The following is a 6,000-nucleotide window of genomic DNA, read 5'->3' as shown; positions in this document are numbered from 1 at the left end:
ATTAAATAAAGTCAACTATAGGTCAAGAGATGGATCGAGCAACCAGTTGACTGGAAGTGGACAAAGGATTATTAAGAAAAACCCGTAGAGATTAAGAAATTGGGAAGAGAGATAGAAGGATGCACAGGAAGTAGAATGGAGGGACATTCTGTTTGAGGGTTTTTGAGACAGCATGGGAGAAGGGGGATCCTTCTGGGAGGCTGGTGGAAGAGGAAGGTCAGATGGGTGCTTTCTTGGTCTCTCTGGGTTAGCAGCCTTTCACCCAGCATCTGGCTCCTGAGTCTTTATTGGTAAAATCAAACGACTGAGATCTTGTTAAAAAACAACAGAACAGGGTAGGGAATGGGCCCATCTGTTGTTCAGTTGCTTCCCTTAATGTCCCATTCCAGGCTGCCTAAGCCACCCAAGTCTCTCTTTTCCCAAACTTGTGTGACCCTCCTTTTATAGCAGCCATCTTTGCAACAGCACATATACCCCTCCACCTCAGCCTCTCCACAGAGCCCACCTCACCCCTCCACCTCAGCCTCTCCACAGAGCCCTCACTGAGTTCCTGGGCATGATGCAAAGCCAGCAGTAGGCTGTGAGTAAAAGAGCCATGAACTGATTTATGATTCTATGAGGCAACTTAAGCTGTTTGCTGGGAAGACTTGGGAGAGGGTTATAAAGTGAGAAAGTGAGAGAAGGTAAGCGCTTGGTGAATTCATCCCACGAGAGGGTGGCTGGCTTAAAGAAAGGCCACTGACGTGACAGGAAGGTATCTTGGACATGTTTGGACAGAGTGCCCTTTAATACTGGGAGGTGACAGTAAGGGCTGTATTAGCAATCTTTCAAACCAACTTCATTGAAGTCAGAGACAAGACAGGATGAACACCATCATAGCTACAATTTAACATTAATTGAGTGAAGAGGAGGGTGGGAAAAGATGGACAAAAATGGACACCGAGTTATAATGTGAAACAAGCATCACCCTACAAGGTGACTAGGTGAAAATAATATACTCTTGAAAGACCCTAATGGGCCCGAGCATGACAAACATGGTGCCGACAGATTTTGCCCTTCATTCCTCTCTCCCCCTTGCTAAAAACCGTTAGATTACATTCCTAAAGCTAGCCCCCAAAGTCCATTCCCTTATTTGGACATTGATTCATTCCTGAGACAAAACACCGAGGTTCAAATTCATTGTTTGGCTAACGTGTCCAAAACAGATTTACCAACTCACCCTAGTACACACTCCCTATTTTTTTCTCCTTAAAAACCTACTCCTGCAGAACTGCCTGCTCTTGCTTGCTAGCGCTTGTTGCTGCTTCTTGCTGTCAGCTTTTGCAGACCCACCTGACCCCCCCTCCCAACTTACCCCTGATGGTAATAAACCTCCTTTGTGCTAAGAATTTGATGCCTGGGTGTGTCCTATACTGACTCCCAGGGGAGCAATCTCCCTTACAACTGTATTGTCAAAACATCTTAAAGAGGAGGTTTTGAGTTTTCACAGCAAAAAAATTGATAAACATCAGAGACAACGGACAGACTTGCTCAGGTCTAATGTCATACGATGTGTGCATGTCACAAGCACCCCACAAATAAGCATAATTTTTAGGCATTGGAACAAATAAACAAAGGATTTCCTAAAATAAGCTTGGAGGGAGGCAAGACCTTGGTCAGTCTGAGCTACATGGTGAGACCTTACTTTTCAAATATGGCAAAATAATAAAGATTTTTATTTAAAAAAATCATTAAATCAAGGCAAATGCAATAAGATAAGAAAATGAAATGAGATGTAAGTAATGGAAGGCATGCCATGTAGAAGACAGAGCTGACCAAGCAGCTACTTCAAAATTTGTATTAATGGGGACTGGGGAGGTGGCTCAGTAGATAAAGTGCTTGATACACAGGAATAAGGACCTGAGTTCAATCCCAGAATCCACACAAAAAAAGCTGGAAGTAGCACCATTATTATAATCCCAGGAAACCAGCCTAACCAGTGAGGCCCAGGTCCCAGTGAGAGATCCTGCCTCAAAAACAAGGGGGTCTATTTGATGTCTGGTACATCCTTTGGTCTCTACATTCAATTCTCATACACAGACACCTGCACATACATGGGCACGCACATACATGGGCACGCACATGGCTGTGAGGACACACACACATACTCAACGGACTAAAGGACTGAAAACAATTCTAAGCATAAACAAATAGTATTCAACAGGATTGCAGACTGATAAGACAAATAGCATAAAGGTGTGGCCACAAGGTGGCAGTAGTGCTCAGAGACTATGTAAGGTTGATCTTACGTGCGTGCAGGAAGCAAAGGCACGTGAAATTAGCTGCAAAGAACTATACCTTTCTATAAATTATATATATATATACATATATATAATTGTTTAGATTTATTTTTAATTTATTGCTATTGTGTGAGCATGTGTGGAAGTTGGAGGGCAGCTTTCAGAACTCCATGGCAGGATGCAGGCACCAAACTCAGACGACCAGGTTCAGTCTGATTCCACTGGTGTGGTGGCACACACCTTTAATCCCAGCGTTCTGAAGGCAGAGGTAGGCTGATCTCTATGAGTTAGTTCCAGGCCAGTCATGACTACATCATGAGAGCCTGTTTCACCCAAGGAAAAAATGATGTTGCCTCATGTCAGGCTTCATGCTCATAGTGCTTTCAAGACCGAGGAGCACTCAGAGAGAGTTCATGGGATATGGGGCTTCAGCTGGACAACGTAGCCAGCTTCATAGGAAAACCTTTTCTCACACCCACCAGCTTGCTAAGGTGCAGTTGTCAGGATCCTGGGACTGTAGCACCCCTAACTCGCCTTCAGACAACTAAGGCTACTTGACACCCACCCCTGTGACTACTGTGGAGGTGTCCGGGAACCCAGATGCCACCATCGCTGAGATGTCGCCAGGGAAATGGAGGCTAATTTTGTGTTTGCTCATCTCCCATGCACCTGACTCACACCAAGTCTCTGCAGCAGGTGGCTTCAGCCTGACCAGCCACAGTCTTGCCTCCCTCCCCACAGTGGTATTTTTCCTACCAAGAACATGTCTTCCTATTTGGAGATCATGTACCCAGGCTGGAGTGGAGGAAGCCAAGTTTCTATGAGTCAGTGGTCATGAGGGGAATCTGGGAACCGTGGTTTAAGACACATTTCCTCTCTATGCATCAAAGCCCACAGTACGGGTACAAGAAAGTGGTGAGAAGGCGTGGCCTCAGGGGCAGTGCTGTGGTTTCTGTGCCTTAAACCAGCCCTCTTCCCCCAAGCTCACCAGGCCCTCCCTGGGGAAGGACTCACTTTTAGGCTCCGCCCAGTGGCTGGTTATTTCCATTCTTTGGGGCTGCAAGGTTGAAGTCCTCATATTCTGACTGGCTTGGGCTCGGAGCTGCCTCTCTGCTCCTGGGGTCACCCTTCCACCTTCCGGCCTGCGATGGGGAGTCTAGTCTTTCTCCTGACCTCACCTGGACTTCACTTTCAGCTGCTTTTAAAGGGCTCAAAACCTAAACTTACTAGTTAATCTCTACCTCGAGGGCAGAAGCTTGCAGCTGCAGGCTTACATTTCCGTGGACTAGGGAGAGGAGATGACAGGTGGAGCTTTTCTGGCTCTCTCCTTCTCTTTCATCCAGCCTTGGCTTCAGCCCATGGGATGATGCCACTAAATTTAGAGTGGCTCTTCCCTTAATTAAACCTCTCTGGAGACAAAATTATAGACACACTCCGAGGTGTCTCCCCTAGGTGATTCCAAATCCAGTCGAGTTGATAATGAAAACGAACGCCACATCCATCAATCCGTGCATTTCCAAACCGGCCGACCTCCAAGTTGCATGAAGAGGGGATGAAGAGCCACCCCCTTAACAGAGCATCTCCATGAAAGGATACCACTGGGAGAGAGGTGCTGGTTCTGCTTTCCACCCCTGGGCACGCTGGTTGAGTATGAAGAAATAGTCAAGAGCTCTGTCTTTCTTCTTCCAGCAGTGTGAGTCACCTAACCTAGCCAACCATGCCTCTCCCCAGCAAGTCTTGGGACTGATCCACAAAAGGACGTAAGCATCTGGGACATGGCAGGAATTCTGCTGGAATGTGTGTCACACCCACAGTCATGCTGTTCAGCCACCTGCATGACCTTCCGAGGACTTCTCTCTTCGTAAACACCACTCCATCCTCTCTGGGGCCACCCCACGTTCTCACTTGATTTTCCTGCATCCCTGTCCCCACTGGGCTGCCCATGATCACTGCTGACTGTGAACTCAGACAGACGCCCCAAGTGCTTTCTCCAGGCAGCTTCATCTCCTCATGCAGATCCCTGGCCAGGTGTGGGTGGTGAAGTCCTGGACCTCAGGGGGGCTGCAGCACTGCCTAAGATGGGAGCTTCCAGAGGTGGCTCCTATATGAGCAGTGGCAGCAGAGGCAGGTAGGCCTCCTAGCAGTAGACCCCTGGACTGAGAAGGGGTTCTGGGTCCCCGGGGACCTCATCCCTAGGAAGAACTATGCTTGCCTGTCTCAACACACAGCAGCTATGACCTTTCAGCTGTCTCTCCAAATAGGTGTGCCAGTAGTGGAGATTATCATTTCTTTGAAGCTTTAGAATAAATGAGAAGACCCAAGATTTAAGTGTTCAGGACAGAAACAATTTGGTGACCTGGTTATTGCCAGGGAAAGACACAGGAGGTTTAAGTCTTATCCCCAAAAAATTCAAAGAAAATTGTATAACCCCCGACAGTATTCATCACCAGCTTCAGCCCTGTCAACACTTTCCCAGAGTCTTACAAGAAATCTCACCTTTTAAAACTAGAGTATTTTTAAAGTCATTCCCCACCCCCCAAATATGACAATTTACTATAAATATTTCCATCCAAAGCCCTGACCATTGGACCATATCACTCCCTAACAAAAGGTCCAGTGGTGCCGTATTGCCACCTGATACCTGTCACACTCAAGTCCCCTGCCCTTTTCACAGTTGGTCTGTTCCATCACAACCAAGTATCATAGACTCAATCCAATTACATCTTTTAATTTCACTGGTGCTCTAACATCATCCCTTCTCTGTCCCTCTTCCCTTCCTCCCTCCTCTCCCCTTTTCTCTCCCTCTTTCCCAATGAATTAACAAATCAGGTTGTTCTGCCCAGTTCACGAACCCCAAAAGACCAGGAATAAACAGACTCCGCTGTAAATACATGAGGTTCTTTTTATTGTAAATTATAAGCTGCAGCTTGGGCCCACACCCCCCACTGCCGAAGGGTGGGAGCTGAGCACACGTGCCCAGGTTAGTTGGGTGATTTAAAGATTCTGGTCCATCCCAGCATGCCCAAGGCAGGGGCAATGCTACATTTTGAATCGATTGGCTATAGAAAGGTTCCCAAACCATTAATGACCTGGTGTCCCTCCCTAGGGGGATGGTCCAGTTTCCTAGCAACTGTATCTCTAGTGGGTGGGGAAAGAATGCAGTGAGGCAGCCCTTCCCTTCCCAGCATTACTGTACTTTACCTACCTAGTTCAGGCCTTAATAATAGCTGCTAATTTATCTTTTGGTCTCTCAAGGTCACTTGTCCTACAAAACACCAATGAACCAGGATTCCTGGAAAGAAACTCTCTGAAAAGGCTGACCGAGGGATTAAAACCTCAGTAACTGTAGAGAGGCTGGATCCCTCCAGGGCCAGAGCCTAATTACTATTTATCTTGGGCTATCTTTAGTCCATCAAATAGCCATTCATTGCCCCTCTCTGGTGAACCTAACAATCTGATAAACAAATTAAAATGTTGGTAATGTAGTAACAAAAAACAATGATCCACCAATCAAAGGGTTAAAGATGCTATCACATAGCATCCAAGGCCTACAGCTCAGAGTCCTCTGTTTACTGTAATTGTTGGGCTATATTTAAAAATACACCACGCATGTGACAGATCTGGTATGAAATTTATTTATCGATGGAAAGAGAGAAAGGAAAGGGGGCAAACACACACACACACACACACACAGAGAGGGGGGAGGGTACACCGACAAAGA

The sequence above is a fragment of the Meriones unguiculatus genome, chromosome 12 (assembly GCF_030254825.1).
Source record: "Meriones unguiculatus strain TT.TT164.6M chromosome 12, Bangor_MerUng_6.1, whole genome shotgun sequence".
Lineage (NCBI taxonomy): Eukaryota > Metazoa > Chordata > Mammalia > Rodentia > Muridae > Meriones > Meriones unguiculatus.
This window is presented reverse-complemented; position numbering follows the sequence as displayed.